At 38.2% G+C, this 17,771-nt stretch overlaps 1 long non-coding RNA gene across 1 annotated transcript; it reads left to right on the forward strand.

Annotated features, from left to right (window-relative positions):
* The first annotated feature begins 2,011 nt into the window (after window positions 1-2,011).
* LOC148055698 (uncharacterized) lies at window positions 2,012-16,521 on the forward strand. Its single transcript, XR_015705171.1, has 3 exons — window positions 2,012-2,125; window positions 14,602-14,656; window positions 15,872-16,521. It is a non-coding gene; the product is annotated as an uncharacterized LOC148055698 (long non-coding RNA).
* The last annotated feature ends 1,250 nt before the right edge of the window (window positions 16,522-17,771 follow it).

A 17,771-nucleotide genomic window follows, 5' to 3' on the forward strand; every position in this document is an offset into this window, starting at 1 on the left:
ATTCATCGTCAGAGATGATACTCTATGATACTTTGAAGCCCAGTCTAAGTATTTGTCTTCTGCTGGGCAGAAATGAAATTGCATAAGCTTTTGTGTAAGCATAAGCAAAGGAAACTGAGATGGTGTTCCTGCAAGCATTCTTAATTTACTTCTAGGAAGGATTTTTTTGTATGTTTTAATACATTTTAATTTAGGTTTTGTGCTTTGCTGGTGAAAAGGATATCCTGCACATTTTCAAAAAAATGATAGTAGAAAATTCCTACATGCGTGTTACAGATTTCCCTTTAGCAGGAAACGGACATATTAAAAGGTGTCACTGTGAAATATAAGAGCAGTATATAATCTTTTATTTGCATACCTTCCATCTGGAGGTTTTACTATTGAGATAAAAATGGTAAATGATAAAATCACAGTAGAAAATAGTCTTCTAGGGTTTGGGGGAATCCTTTATCATAGGCCTAAGCTGACAGACTTTTGGTTTGTAACCAAAAGAATTGGCAAAGAATATTGGCCAAGTGCAAAAGAATTTTACCGGAATAAAAATTGTCTTGTTGACTTGTATTTAGGTAGACACAGATACACAGTTATAATTATACTCCAGGGATTCATGTACAACAAGTGAAGTGAGAGAATATTTTAATTCACTGGTGGATACAACACTTAAAAACTGAATTATTTTAAATACAGTATGTCATTCAAATCACAGTTGAACATTATCTTTCAGGTTTCATCTCTTAAAAAAAGAAACAAACTGCAGTACTTTAAAAAAAATGTTTTATAAGAAAATAGTAGACTCTTTAATTTTTTCAAAATATTTTTTACTGAAAGGATGCTTATGGTTAATTAAACAAATGTGTGGGGTTTGGGGTTTGTTATGAAACTTTTTTCAGATATGAACTTCTCTTCCCTCCAAGGAAACCTCTTAGGAATGGAAATTGGTAAGTCTTGAACAGCTACCTTTCAAAGTCTTATTTCTCACAGCAAAAAATTATAGGTCACGTAGAGCAGCAAATATTACCCACTCCAATACTGTTTTAACATAGAACCATGCAATTTGGTAAATGAAGTTTGGGCTTGGGGTGCAGAGAAGGGGAGGACTATGATCAGTAATGTCATCCGTTTACACAGTACACTATGCTCTTCTCACTTTAAAGTCCAATGGATTTTCAGCAGTCTCATATACAAGATGTTTTAAAATATGTCATTTTAATATATTCCAAACTGCACATTCAATTAAAATTAAACTGAAGCGATGAAGTCACAGCTGCTCTGCTGCCTGAAATAAAAACTAGAAAATTACTGAGCTAGAGTTGTTCACATTTAGAGAATGCATGTATAAACAGAAAAATCCTATCTGCTTTCTCTGAATGTTCATACATCTTTTGTTCATCTGCAGACCACAGTGAATACTAATCTTGAAACCAGTAATTCTCTTGCTTCAAATACATTCTTCATAGTTCTGAAAAGGTAAGAATTTAAAAAGAGATGGAATAAATTTCCATCAGCTATATGTAACTCCAAGTTCACGAATTCCATTAAACCAACACAACACATATAAATGAATCTATTTAAAAGAATCTCCAGTTTAGTGTATAGATTTCTTTTTGTTTTATACTGCATGTGAGGAGATTAAAAGTAAATGAGGCAATATGGTAATGTTTTCATGTGTCCAAGCAAAGCTAGATTCTAGTTATCTATTTCAAATGGAACCAAGGCCTAAATCATCAAATGCTGTGTGCATGCCAATCAATGATTTATACAAGCAGGCATTCAGAGATATTTAGGCATTTAACATTTGATAAAATGCCTTTACATGACTGGCATTTATAAGGACTTATGCCCTGTTTATTTGCTATATAAATGTATAATGCCGTAGGGATATTATTTCAGCTAGTTATCTGGGGTAATGAAGTCATAATAGTATAGACTTGAATGTCTGCTTTTAAAAAGAAAATATTGTCCTACTCCCAGATACTGCATTGTTAATATTTTTGTTATTAGTTTTTTAGGGATTTGGTTGGCCAAGGGAGAGGGCTGTCCCCAGGAAGATGGTCGCTCTTCTTCCTCCTGCTGCAAAGGTGGCAGAGACTCTACTGGTGTGTGCTCTGGTGCTCCAGCAGAGTAGGTGAGAGATGAGCTCGCATACCAGAAATCTAGATTATGCTCTTTGGAGGAGATTGGTGGTGACACTACCAGTGTCCTGAGGCTGCAGTGTCTGGCGGCAGGGGCTTACAGGCTGGCATTTTTCCATCCATGTAATTGGCTATTATGACCTGTAAAATTTTTGAGAATAGCTCCTCTCAAAAAACAACTGCTAGGTCTCTTTTGTCAGAATCCAGCCTCCATTTTACCCTTTCTCAGATTGTCGTTAGTGGGCTGTTATCAGATACTAAATATGAAAGGGAAGTGGCTTGTCAGCTCACCACATACGAGGAAAAATATGATTGTGATAATGCAAACACCTCTTCTCACTTCCTGTTACTCTAGTTTATAGGCATAATGAATTATTCAATGAGAGTTAACCTCCCCCTGCTGCACACATGTTCGAAACCTGCCAGTTGCACCACTGGATATCAGCAGTCAATTTTTCGCACTTAAATGGATTGAAACGCATTGACACCTGTGCACCTTTGTGGTTTTTTTGGTTCTGTTTTGTTTTGTTTTTTTTTTTTTTTTTAAACACTGCATGCATGGGTAAATAACTTGCAGAGTAAAAGGCAATTCTCAGTAACAGTGAACTCCAGGCTTGTCAATTAATTTTGGCATCCCTGGGGAACGTTCTAATGTCTTTCAGCAGAAGTCTTTGTAATAAAGCTCTGTGTCAGCCAGCATGTTGATGACAGACTGTGCACATCTAATTGACAAGACGCTGTATCCACTCACTCTACTAGCTACGGGTATTTTATGTGAAGGATGTAACACAGAACTCATACTAAAATACAATATGTGTCAAGCTGTGGTACATGAGAGTTGTACTCTGGAACTAGAACCCTGTGGTCATGAGGACATCACATATACAACACCAAATAGCCTGCAGTGGCTTTGAGGCTTATGACTAGTTCCTTCCTAGTGGCACAACAGATGAAATAATGGTGATGGTTTTGTTTTTCAGCTCCCACCTCTGTGGGCATAGCAAGCGTTAGAGCACTGTTACTCCTTCCTGTACAGAGCTCTCAGCCCAAGTCAATCAGGTCTCAGTTTGGGATGCCACAGTCCAGTAGTGATGAACCTCTGGCCTGGAGGAACCTGTGCTATGTTTGTATAATATTGTATGCCTTTCTGTCAGCTGTTTGTAGTTTGCCCCATCTTTACCATGGTAATACTTTCACTTCCAGGCAGTTCTGTACCTCATCATGTTCTGTCTCCCTGACTCGTTTTTTTGCATGGAAATCATGTCATCAGCCATTCTTCAAAGAATAGACATTTTTTAATTCCATCTACAAAGAACATACTTGGTTTCATTTAATCTGGTTTTGTTTTTTTCGCTATCAACTTATGTGATACTCCAAATACATCTAGTATCTAGTTCAAAAACAAGGTAAGAGTTGCAACTATTCAGTTTGCCTTTGTTCAAGCCAAAGTTCAGTGCAAAACCTGTTGCTTAATTTTCTACCAATTCTCACAGCACATAGAATGCGAACACAGAGTTTTTTATCTTTCCCCCCCCCATAATACTTCTCTCCAAACTGAATCAATTTTGTGAAAGAGACTGAAATGTTTTTAAGACCATTCTTATATGTTAGTATTACCTGTTGGAGTATATACTCTTGGAGTAGTGTCGATACTTTATATTACTTTGGCCTATAACTTTTGCTGAGAACTGATTGTCATCTGTTGGCAAATGTTTTTTATCCTTTTTGTTTTCCTGGTACTGATGATAAACTTTTATTTCTATAATTACTGAGACTAGCAAATAACTTGATGTTGTTAAGACTTTTACTGTTAATTTGGCATCTGTCTCCTCTTTTTTCCCCCCCATGTCCTTTTACATATTTTTAGGCAATGTATTGATGGTTTTGGCAGACTTCAATGTCTTTGTTGCCGTGTTGTTTGTCACTGCAACCTAACTATTACTTACGTGTTGCATCTTGGTGATGCTGGTCCAATGCTCATATCCATGCTTGTCTTAACACCTGGCCTGGTCAGGATCCGATGTTTGGATAAGTTGAAGGTTTTGCAACTTGTAATTCCTCCTATGCTTCTAATATCTGTTCAGCGTTTCCAGTTCTTGGGTTGCCTGTTTTATCATTACTGCTTCTGGTCTGGTCATGATTCAACCTGGATTAGGCTCCCATCCATTAAACTTTGGGAGACAGCTTGTGCTTACATGTTTTGCTAAATTAAACACTTTTAATTCCCTCTGTTGTTAGTCAAAAAACATTTTACAAGTCTATAGACAAAGGCTGTGTTTTCCTAAATCTGCCTTCATTGACTATTACACAACATGAAATACTTGAAGAATTTAGCTTTACTTGGTGTCTTAAATATAGGTATTAAGCTGAACACACTGGATTCCTTCTTTACCATACACTCTTTCATTTTTATATTGTGTCTGCTTGGCACCACTGGTGGCTGCTGGAGCCCCCTCCTTCCAAAACTTTTGTCTGCCCAAGTTTTTTCTGTCCAGTGATTTCATCAGTGCTTTGTGTAATATTTTTTCTTATATTTTTCTAGGGTTTTTTGTTTGGTTGGGTTTTTTTTCCCCTTTGGCTTCCTTACAGTCTTCTTGAAATGATTTTGTTCCATTGCTTGTTTGTTGAAGGCTTCTTGTAATTTCTTTTACCAAGTTTTGAATTGCTTTCTTAAGTATTATTCATCTGCTCTGCAGTAAAACCTCTGTTATCACAAATTGAAGTCTTGAAATGTTTTCCAGTCATCAACTCACAAGCCTATTGAAATTAAATGTGGCTTTGTTTGGGGTTGGGGAAAAAAAGAAAAAGTATCAATGTTTTCTTTGGATATTAATGGACTTTTTTCCATAGGTGATTTCAGCCACTGCTGCTGTTGTTTCAGACTTCCAGCAGTTGACCATATATGACTTTCAGTGCTAGCGATGATCAGGACAATGTTACTGGTGTTCCTTTTTATTTCTTTTTTTGATAACTTAATCAGGAACCACTATTTAAGAAGGGATCTCCCACAGATCTCTCTGCACTTGTAACAGTCTTTGTAGAATGTACACATAGTGCTGTTCATGTAAAAAGAGGGAATAAGGGAGAAGGGATTTTTTCCCTCTATTTTCTAGCCTAAATAAAAAGCTCTCTTAAACACAGTTGAAGGGGAAAAAAACCCAAAACGCTTCTGGGCTAATATTTAATTCTTCTTAGATGAACTTTATACAACTTTTTAAACTACTGAATTGAACATTTTAAAAATCTCATAGTTTGTATATTTACAGTTGAATATATTGCTACTTAATGGGAGAGGTTCAAGGTGATTGAAGTGAACTAATTAAGGTGGTATTTACTATTAGCTAACATGCTTTTAACCAAGATAGAAATGAAAGTGTAATATTAGAGTTCCATGTTAAGGTTCTAAATTTTAGATCAGTGCATGGGAATGTGTGAATTGTATCCACATATAAACTGGCTGAAATATACACCAGAACTGTAGTTTTAAGCATCTAAAACCTATCTTCGTTAAAGTTTACATATACTAGAAAATGCAGCAAAGATAAATTCTGCAGACAGGCTCCCATTGGAGAATTATGCAAGTGTTTTCCATCCTATCTACTTCAGAAATAAGTAATTTCAGACATATCACCAGATTTGTTTACTCCTGTTTCAAAATACTTTTGAATGTCCAGGCATTGATGGAATGGGGAATTTATATTGGGAAAAAAAAAAGTTATGGAGAAAGAGATTACATCAAACTAAACATTTCAAAAACATGAAAATGAAGTTATTCAATTGTCCAAATTCATTTATTTAATCAGATTCTGGGAATATGCCCATTCAGAACATATAAAATCTCACAGGTTTTTTGCAAGACGGGAGGAGGAGTAGTATGCATCTCATTAATTTCATTGAAGTCATTTTGCCCATGCAATGTATTTGGCCAGATGTTTTCTCATGCACTCCCCCTTTCTGATGCAGTCCATTTGAAGCAATATGCTATCAAACCTTAGTATTTGCTTTAGCAAGTCCTTAGAAAAAAAGCAATTTATGACATAGCTATTATTTTATGATACTTCCTGTACTGGCTGAAGTGATAATGTGATTCAATTTCAAAGCATATTATACATGAGCTGGTGAATGCAGAAAATGTAATTTCTTTTTGATTCGTGAGCATAAAAGTATGCGTTTTTGTTATAGCCTTTCACACTGTTCTTTATAGATGTGATAATTTTACTAAATTTTAGTTAACAATGCTTGGTTGGATATGGCCTTCCATTTTCAAAATAACTTGCAAACATGCACTGTTATGGATAGGTAATCTGCAAAGTGAACACCGATGCGTTATGTCAGCATGGTACCTCAGGGGATGTATCACCTGCGCTCTTACTGGAGTACATTAACACAAGTCAAACTTGTCAAGGATTATTACCACTGAGCGTATTACTACTTACTGGGACAGAGTCCAAGATGATGAAAACCATAATGAACATATTATTTGTTAATAGCTGACATGTTTTTAAATTCAAGAAATAAGAGGAGCCATTAAAGAAAGTTCCATTTTAAAGTCACTAATTTAAAGCTGGGACATGAGCATTTATGTCTATATTGTGTCCATGTACAAACTGCTACAAATATATGAGAAAATGGCAGCTGCAGACTTTCACCTTGTAAGCCCTTCCTTCTGAATACACTTTCAGACATAGAATCTCACTGAAGTCCAAGATATTTGACATCTTACAGTGGAGACTAACGTGTTCTCAGAAAAGTAAATCCACATCCCCAAATTTAGCTTCATATCCTGCACATAACTTTTAAAAAAATAATAATTATGAGCAATTTTAGTGATTACTGAGGAAGTCTTATTGAAGATATAAGTTAGTAACAGATATTTGAATTATTTAATTATTATTTGAATATGAGTGAATGACATAGTAAAAGAGCTGATTAGTGCCAGGTGTGTAAGTGGGCAACCTTCTCTTTGAACTCTAAGAATGTTGGATTGAACCTTATGCGGAAATATATTAAAAATAACAGAAACATACATTGTATTTACAATTCATGTTTTATTGCTCTATATGTTATGTATAATATTTATAGCACAAAGATTAAACTGAAGCAAGATTTTAGGAGAAACTCATTGTTCTGCTCTTAAAATACCTAAGTTGCAGTGCATCAATGGACCATGCCTTCAGAATCTAGATGATTTGCAAAAGCTGAAAACACTAGTAGGTCTGGTTGGTCTCACTGACAGCAAAATGTGCTTTTTACATCTTACTGTTAGAAATAAATCTTCAAGCTCTGTAAGTATTTAGAGATGACGAAAACTATCGTGGTATACCACCAGTACTCCGCCTTCATCTTCTCCTCTTTCCATCCCAAGCTGTGGTCTCCTTGGCTTCCATTCCTTCCCTTCAGCTCCAGGGACAGGGGAGCCAGGGATGTGTGCGTGGGCTCAGAGGCTGCTCTGGGGTGTGCAGGTGGTGGGAGCTGGCAGGGGCCATGCTGAATAGTGGGCAACCAAGTTCTCTGCAGCATTTCTTTCCCTCACTGTGAATGCTTTTTGCTCTGTCCAGCTGCCAGTTTTCAGAAATACTCAGAAACGTAGCAACATTTTAAATTTTGCGCTGTGTCCATCTCTGTCACAGCTGCTTTGAAAGTGGGCTCAGGAATTACTGTGGAGAGACGACCACTGCTGGCTGAATGAACAGCTCAGTTGCAGGAGTCTGTTCTCACAATATGAAATTAATGAGTAGAAAATCACAGCATTTCAGTTCAGAGGTATTCCTAGGTATGAAGTTCAAAGAGAGGCTACAAGGAGGGGTCTCTCTGGTCCTGAATGAAGGGGAAAGCTTACACCAACTGAGAATTAGAAATACACGGTTATGGAGGCGTAGAATCTGGAGATCCCTTGTAAAAGTCACCCTCCAACAGGAGGCAGGACTCTATGCAATAGAGACTGCGCTGATGGGAAAATTTCCATGCACAGATTGAAGAAGTGTGATGGTGAGCTGATTTTTATTTTTATTTTCTTTGTAGTGCATATTTGATTGTGTACGTGTACAGAGGCTGCTTTGTAAATAGTGGTAAAAGTACCTGCTTGAGTAAGGGGGTACAAGCTGCCCTACGGAAGAGACTGAACTGGGCCTCATTACAGGAGGCTTGTCAGAATTGACTTCAGAGAGCCTTGGCTAATCACCTGTCACAGCAGCACTTCACCCAGTAGTCTAGAAGAAGTTGCCTCCTGTTTGAGCACCAGTCGCGTGACCTCATCATCACTGAAATGAAAATGGTGTCCCTTTTTTACTGGAGACAACCTAAACTGGAGATTGCTGGAATTGCAATCCTTATGCTTAGCGAGGTGTCTTCCAGCATTTTGGTTTAGATGTAGTCAAAATAAACATAGCTTAAAACATGGCAGACATTTATAATTCCTACTTACTGATTAAAACAGCTGTTGCATTTGTTCTGCTTACAGACTTTTAAACAAAAAGCAAGCAAACAAATGCTGCCTTTGCTTTACCAGCTGAGGTTTGTCTGCATACATCAGAACTTGGAAAACCCAATTGTCTTGCTTAAACTGCCAAATCTACACATGCTTTGTATTTTGCTAAAATTCCAGTATTGGTAATCTCTCTTAAGACTACCCTAAATTATATTCCGAGGTGAAATTTCTTATTTCTGTTGCCAGAAGAACTGTGGAAAGGATGGAGTCAGCTGCTCCTGATTAAAATAGAACAGGTAATTAAAAAAGCAGTCCATCACCAGGTTGGTAACTGCCCCCATTAGTCAGCCTTCGCACGGAAGGCATGTTTGTTGTCATGTGTCTTTGCTGGAAGATGGAAGTAGTGCTGCTAGAGGTAAGTTTTCTCTTCCAACAGTGTTGTACTGAAGGTGAAAATCAAATGGGAATAAATATTGTGTCCAGGAAGGAAAGTCACATTGGGTTTGTCTCAAATCAGAATTTCTGATTCCTGGCTTTGTGTCATACAAAGAAGTGGCTTTGCAGAGGATTGACCTGTTTAGGAGAGAGCTGTCTGAAGTTACAAGAGTGTTTTTAAACCTAAGTAGAATATCTGCTCCTGAAGACAACAGACGTATTGCTAATCCTGTGAGAAGTGCTGAGCTATTATGCCTTGCAGAAGCATCCCCCTTAGTGACATTTTGAAACATCATTTATTAGACAATCTTTTGTTTAACCCATCAATGGGATAAAAATTGTATGGAAACAAACTGATGAGGAAAACAATTATAGCTTCTTGAGGGGAAATAATTAACTAATAATAATTAAAACTGTTTCTAGAGGACAAGTACATACTGTGTACAAATATTGAACAGGTAAGTTGGACATATCTTTTGTACAGTTCAGAATGAATTGCCTTTAGCAGCATATGCTGCAGGGCAAGCTGACAGTTGTTCAAACAAAAAGAACTGGATGAATCATTGAAGGTAAGAGGGGAGATAGGGATGAAACTTCCACTATTTTGCTATAGCTCCTCATTTGCAGGTTGCTGTAGTGTAAGGGAGATTGCTGCTAAGCTGTTACGCTGTTACAGTCTGCGAAAGTATTTTTCATGCATAATAAAACAGGAGTTGTCAGAAGTAAAAGATTGAGCAAGAGCAGAATGTTTCTAGTATACCTCTAAAAGCTTCTTTAATTATTTGTGAGACTATCCTAAAGGGTCTTAAATACTGGGAACTGCAGTGATAAAACAAAATTTTACTGGAATCAGTTTAAAGGTGCTAGGAAACAAGTACAATGTAATTTTACTAGAGAATTTGACTTTATCTAAACAGAAATACTACGCTTTTCAATTCCTGTCTTTCTAGTGAATGCTCCAGTCAAATACTGACTTGAATTTTAATAAACTTTTTAATTTTTTTTTAAAGAAGAAAATAATTTTCTTCAAAGAAAGACCTATAATCTTACTGTTTTATCTCTCCCAAATATGTAGATTTGCTATGATTATACTTATTTACTATCTGTTTCTGTGTTTTGAATAGAAGGTATTATAATTTATAAATTAATTGTTGGTTTTAGAAATTCAGGATTCATTCTCTTGGAGAGGTGTAAAATACCTTGAACAAATATTACATGGTACTTCGTTAAGCACTGAAATGGAGAAAAATGCTAAAACAGCCTTGTTAACTGAGGAATGTATTGAAAGAACAAAATCTGAGCCTTGTAATGTATAAAAATACTCCTCATAAAAAATATTAACAAAAAAGTTAAAAAGGAAGAGCAAGGGAAAAGCCAAGCTGTCTTTTGACTGTCCCATCTGAACCCGATATGTAATTTGATTCTTTTTTGGATGGAAAAAAAGATATGCTAGTATCTTTAATGTCCTTTCTTAATTCAATTTCACACAGTTCAGACAGAATAATATAACAGGTTCAGATCTACCAGATCAAAAGCTGGGGTATCACCCAGATGGCCATTCATGGGAACAACGCCTTCAGCAAAGACTGAAAAGTAAATGTAGAGCTCTTGTGTCTAAACACACCATTTCTCACCATTTCTTCAACATATGGCACAGGTAGGAGGCCTTTTGCAAAATCTGTGTCCAGGTCCTCGTTTTTCTCAAAGCTGAGGTAATGTATGACTTGAATGGTCCATTTATCTAAATAGTTCAGACTGAAAATACTTGATGCACTGCTGTAAGTTAGGGCACTGCTGAGCAGTCAGACCTTGTCGAGACCAGCACTGAGACCTCTATAGCACACCAGCAAGATAAATACAGAGCTGGAGTCCTGTTATCTTCTTCAGGAAAACCAAATTTATTCTTCTTCCCCAGAGACTTCGTAGTGATTGGAGGGAATGACTGGGAGGAGATGCTCACAGCTTTGAGTTGTCAAAGGGAACACTCTCCATCTCCTGCGGCTTTTGTTGTACTCGAAGGGGCAAATACACTTTTCAAATGGTTAACCAAGGTCCTAAGTTCTTCAGAGAATAAACATGGGTTTTGTCAACATTTTATAGCTCTGTGTGCACTTGCAATGCTATGTAAGCAAATAGTTACCTGAGATCAAGGACTGAGCAGTAAATCTGGTGACAGACTTCCCCTTCCTCCACACAAAGTAACAGAAATTGCAGCCTGTCACATCCTTTCAAATAATTTTACAGTGTACTGTGTCAGTCAACATTTGGCTGCAGATGTCTTGTTAAAGTAAAGCATAGTAATCATAAAACAAGAAAGCTTGATTAAAAAACGCCAGGGTTTGGATAGCTGAGGTGCAGAATGATTGAGTTCTAATGCAAAAGTTTTTTAGGCTGATGCTTCAAATTCATCCACAGTCCCCTTTTGGAATTTATTTCTTTACTAAGTGCTCTGTTTTCCATCATTCTCCTACCACAAACCCTAGTAATATAAAGAGGGGGAAAAAAGGCAGGAAAAAATAGATTGCTTTTCAGTGGAAATTTACGCATCATTTTCATGCAAATGTACCTTCTCTGTGCATATTTGATGAGTTATTTCGCTCACAAAAGATTTTTTCTGTTAATTGTTGTATCTGCTACTTATAAAACCTGTTTGCTAAATTACAAAGTCAGCCTTAGCTGCGGGTGTACTGCCAGCCACTTCTTTCACAAAAGATCTTTAGTCTAATTGTTTTATCTGTTGCTTGCTAAATCTGCTTGCTAAATTATACCTTTCACTGAACTTACTTACACCAAAACCTTCTCAGGAAGCCATTAGTAGTTACTGACATACAGAATAGCTTATATGTCTTGGATTGCATGAGAGGGTCTGAAAGATGGGCGTACAAACAATGTATCAGCCAGAAAGACTGTGCTAGAACCACACTGTGGGGTTTTATAAGGGAAATATTGTAATTGGTTGAATGTCATTTTAGAGAAATGTACTTGGTGTACTTTAAGAATGATAGGACCTTACATGACATGAAATTTCTGCCAGGAGAGGTTCTGGCACAGTGTCTCACTGCTGTTACCACTGTTTGGACTGTGATCCTATCTGACAAATGCAGCTCTGCAAGGGTAAACCTGGGCAATGTGTCACTCAAAGATTGATCTTTGGTTTTATGCTGAAAAACAAAACTAAAGGCTTAGACTCAATGAGGAAATTTTAAGTGGGCACATTTTAAAAGCTGTAGTGCTACCATAGGTGGTCTTTTACCTCATGGGCTACAGACCTGAGCCGCCGTTGGGAGAACCAGAACTCAGTTGTTCTCTCTCCCATGAGGTCTGGCCTCATCATGGAGTTCAGGTGCCAGACATTCAGGTGCTGCCGTAAGGCTGCACCACATTTTGACCATCCAGCTTATCCTTAGGGAATACTTGATAAATATCTCCTGTAAGTCTGGGCTTTTTTCTTCCCTGATTTTGTAAACTGAAGCCACTTGTAGCAAATAATAACCCTTGGTAGTTAAAAGTAGAGAGTGCCTACCCTGTCTGCACATCTCCCTTTATTTAGATTCTTCCACTGAAGTTCCTCTGTGCATTTAATTTTGTTTTCGGAATAGACTTTTTGGGATTTGAAAAGACAAATTTCTAGACTGTCACTGTCACAATAATGCTAATAAAATGCTGCAGAGGGCAGGTTTCAGAAGAGCATCTTGCAGACGAACACTAAGCTGGCACATCTGTTGCTCCCGGGGGAAGGTTTAATACACCAATGAAGAAAATGCTTATACGTGTGTGTATGTGTATAAATAGATGAAGGCTGCAGTACATTAATACCAGATGCTATTTAGCTTCTCAGGCCAGCTCAAATAACTGTTAAATCCTTTTTTTGTTTTAATGGGAAATTGAACATATCCTTCATGTAGCACCATAAAATATACACATGTGTCGAGGAGGAAAAGAGAGATGAATCATGGAAGCAGAAGGGTGAAAATACAGTGCTGGTGTTTATAGTGAAATGATCTTTTTTGTGGGTCCACAAGTTATTCATTGCGGGCATGTCTTAAGTTTTCATCTCAATGTATAGGATTCAGTTTCCAAACCTAGACTACAGAATATCCAATTCCAAAACATTTCAGTTCTTCTGGAGAACTTGTAGTGGAACATTTGACACGGTCCTGCACGACATCCTTGTCTCTAAATTGGAGAGACATGGATTTGATGTATGGACCACTTGGTGGATAAGGAATTGGCTGGATGGTTTCATTCAAAGAGTTGCGGTCAACAGCTCGATATCCAAGTGGAGGCCAGTGATGAGTGGCTTTCCTCAGGGGTCGGTATTGGGACCAGTGCTCTTTAACATCTTTGTCGGCGACATGGACAGTGGGGTCAAGTGCACCCTTGGCAAGTTTGCCGACGACACCAAGCTGTGTTTTGTGGTTGATACGCTGCAGGGAAGGGATGCGTATCCAGAGGGACCTTGACAGACTTGAGAGGTGGGCCCATGCGAACGTCGTGAACTTCAACAAGGCTAAGTGCAAGGTCCTGCATGCAGGTCAGGGCAATCTCAAGCACAAATACAGGCTGGGCAGAGAATGGATTGAGAGCAGCCCAGAGGAGAAAGGACTTGGGGGTGTTGGTTGATGAGAAGCTCAACGTGACCCGGCAATGTGTGCTTGCAGCCCAGAAAGCCAACCGTATCCTGGGCTGCATCAAAAGAAGCATGACCAGCAGGTCAAGGGCAGTGATTCTCCCTCTCTACTCCGCTCTCGTGAGGCCCCACCTGGAGTACTGCATTCAGCTCTGGGGCCCCCAACATAAGAAGGACATGGATCTGCTGGAGCCAGTCCAGAGGAGGGCCATGAAGATGATCAGAGGACTAGAGAACCTCTCTTATGAAGACAGGCTGAGAGAGTTGGTGTTGTTCAGCCTGGAGAAGAGAAAGCTCCAGGGAGACCTTATAGCAGCCTTTCAGTACCTGAAGGGGACCTACGAGACAGCTGGAGATGGACTTTTTACAAGGGCACACAGTGATAGGACAAGGGGTAATGGCTTTAAATGGAAAGAGGATGGATTTAGATTAGATATAAGGAAGAAATTCTTTAATGTGAGGGTGGTGAGGCACTGGAACAGGCTGCCCAGAGAAGGTGTGGATGCCCCATCCCTGGAAGTGTTCAAGGCCAGGCTGGATGAGGCTTTGAGCAGCCTGGCCTAGTGGAAGGTGTGTCTGCTCATGGCAGAGGGGTTGGAAGTAGATGATCTTTAAGGTCCCTTCCAACCCAAACCATTCTATAATTCTATAATAATTACTTGGGAGACAAAAGCAGTTTCTATTTCATTAGCCTAAAGGTGCATAGAAAGGGCACAAATAATGGAGTACTTAAATAGCAAGGGTTATGGCAATGTTGGATCAACAGAAAATTATTTTTTTCAGGTATGTCTAGAAATGCATTTAATCTTGTATGAATCTTATTGTCTAAACCCACACTTCATTTTTCAAAAATAATGCATCAACTGCCACACACAGAGAATATCAACTACCCTGGCTACTTAGAGCACTAATTTCATCTCAGACTAAGTTGTCTGTATTTCTTTAGTGAGTTTTCTTTGTTTATTGCTATTTTGCAGGTTTTTATTCTAGATGTTACCTGTGGTGTTTTCTCAAGTGTGTGAGAATTCTTTGGTGAGTCCATTCATTGGAGATTTTGCCATTGCTTCTTCTGACCCCACTTAAGATTAATCTCTGATGGGATTTGACAGAGTTATTTTTCTGCAGCCCATGAAGGCAGGGAGTAGGTTTCTTGTCCGTTCTAAATTCATGTTGTCCTAGTTCAACATTTATAATTATGAGGTAAGGAGAGAGGTTCAGTTTCTGGAGTTATGGCCCAGTCGAAGATAAAGGAACCTTTACAAAAAATACTTCTGGAGCTAAGATTTCAATCAAAGCTACAATAAAGTGAAAGTAAGTTACATTAAATCATTTTAAAGAGCAGGGTATGCATGATTTATCAGGATAATCCCAGATTTAGGATTAGGATTTTCCCAGGATAGCTGAGGTGAGGTGTTTGTAGGAAGTACCTAATATAACCAGTCTTGCAAGTTAACAATTAAAAGATCCTGATATTTTCTTCTTTAATCATCTGTAATTTATGGCTAACAAAGCAAGTGTGTTTATTAAACCAGGAGAAATACAGGAGGGAGAACTAAATAGATATCTGTTTGTTTCTTGAGTAGCTCTGCAGTACCAAAGAGGCAGTGTCTGTAATACAGGACTTAAGAGATCTTGGATCCTGTGCTTTATTGGTTTTACTTATAGTATATGGATCAGGGTTCCCTTGTACCAGGCATTGTAAAAGTGAAGAACTGAAATAATTATCAGGATATGTGATAAATGTGATACTCTTAACTTTTCAAGTCCTGCAACCTCTGTGGTAATAAAATATTGCTCTTTTGAAGATAAAAGATACTAGATATTGTTTTTAATGTTTATTAAGTAATGCATGAAATTAAATTTCATGCTAAAAGATTTTAATTTTTCAGTATCAGTAAACCACAAGCATGAACATTTTAAACACAAAACAAAGTACTGAGACTAAACAAAAGTGGAAATCAGATGAAAGGACGGAGACCTGTTGTTTGTTTATGTCTCAAAAGATCTTTTTCAGGGAATTTAACATTTGTTTAAAACAACAACAAAAACAAAGATATGTTGTTTGTTAAGCAGGCTTTTACACACAGGTCTGCTCATGTGGTTCAGTTTTCACCTGTAATGATCTGCCTTATTTGCCAGCTGTGCCACAGTGAATAGAGATTGATGATAGGGTGAAAAAACATGGATAGGAACTAGACTGAAGTGACCCATTAATAACATTGTTTTTTTTCTCTTTCTTCTTTCTAGCCACCTCCCTTGACATCTTTTTAAAGCCTGCTATCGTTGTCTTGCCTCAGTATGAACATAAAACGCTACAGATGGATCCCGGTTTGGTTTTTGCTTTCCTTTCCTCCAGAGCACTTAGCACAACATTCACTCCCAGGAACAGCTATCAGATAAACACTTGTGCCTGACAGTACCGAATCACCAACTCAACAGTTTTTATTAGGGACATAACAATGTCAGTGATTTCCCTTTCCTGCCAGAAGAGCATCACTGCTGCAACTGTGGTGGGAGCGGAAGGGCTCTGGCAGCCGGCGGGTGCTATTAGTGCTGATTGCTTTTGGCCCTTGTGGAAGGAGACTCTTGTGCCATTCTGAAAAAGAAGGCAGTGTGAAAGCATTATGCTATCTTTATCAGGCCAAGGATCAATTAAGAATTGAAAATAATATTATTTATTTCTATGTTTTCCTTCATAGACATAAGCTTGGTTTATGGTTTATGTGTATTTTGCTGCGGTATTAAATGTGACTGCAAAAACATAGCGCAATTTATGCGCAGCTTCTTCCGGGTGGTTTTATTTAATCGTCCTTCCAATTACTACTTACATAAATAATTCAAACATTGTCAGTGGAGAAAAAAGGTGAGATTGTGTGATGTATATATTTTCTATACACTGTAAGAAGGGACTGTTATTATCCTATATAGTGGCTTCAATCAAATATGCAGCAATTATATTCTGTGTTATAGCTGCTCTTAAACTTTACTCTGGTGAGATAAGAACATGCAGTGGTTAAAACCTTTGTGGTCTTGGAAGCTGCTCTTAGCTTTGAGTCTGTGGTCTGACCTTGGGCAAGTTGCTATTGTGTGTAAAAGGGTGCTTCACTGTCTAAGTAAAAGCATGCAGCGCTCAAAATCTGAGCATAGCTTTTACCAGTAAAATTGGCAAGGTGCTTAATATTTTGTCTCTGACCTTCCCATTTGTGAATGTTCCTGTGTCTTGTCCATGGCTGAGTAGCAAGGTGTCTACTTTATATTTAAACCATGTTGAAAGCTGCAAATTGTGACCAGAAATAAAACTGCTATCTTGTGCTTGGAAAAACCCAATCTGATATCTGTGTGCTCAGTACACCTAATGTAAGTCAGTATACCTTCCCTGCAGTGGGTATTACTCTTGTTCGGAAATGTAGCCAGAGAATAAGAAGAGTATTTTCCCTTCAGATCATTTCCTAACGATTTCAACACTCAGTTAGGATGTAACTTGCTTTCATTTTCTTTTTATCCATGTTTCCCAATTTCACGGGAGGAGAAGAATCCAGGGGATGATTCTAGTCTTTGTTCTAAAGGCTGTTTATGTATTTTATTTATTATAAGGTACGATCAAAGTCTTTAGAGCAGGCACTGCGATACAGACTCTCCTCCCAAAGCTGTAGAATCAGGTTCTCTTCTTTCTTTTGTTTAGTGGCTTCTTGGTCTCTGATTCTCCTCTTCTGCAAAATTTAGCAAGTTCAGCAGGAAAGCTGGAGAAGGCTCTCATCCCAGAACAGCCTCCTGATGGAAAACCAGGGCAGTCTCCTGCTAGTGGGGAGGCGAGGGCTGAAGCCCAGGGGAAGAAGCAGAGGAGAGGAGCCTGGGTTTCCCAGCATGGGCACAAGTGCTGTGATCACCAGGTTAGATCACTCCCTCCTCCACAACTGTTCTTATGCCGTTACCTCTCTTCTGTCAAGTGCTTTAAAAGAAAAATAAAAGTTTGTCACTAATGATTCTTTGTAAATTAGCTTAGTTGAGCTTTTACTCAATATATTAGCTACGTCCTTAACTAGTGAAGGCTGTGGATGCCTTGCTCGAGTCAAACTGCTGGTTGTATGAAAGTAATCTAAATGGAGTGAATAATCTCCTTATCTCACAAAGTCAAGGACAAATGCAT

Source organism: Nipponia nippon, unplaced genomic scaffold (genome assembly GCF_047370975.1).
Source record: "Nipponia nippon isolate SJK-2023a ecotype South Korea unplaced genomic scaffold, ASM4737097v1 scaffold_2, whole genome shotgun sequence".
In the NCBI taxonomy this organism is placed as follows: domain Eukaryota; kingdom Metazoa; phylum Chordata; class Aves; order Pelecaniformes; family Threskiornithidae; genus Nipponia; species Nipponia nippon.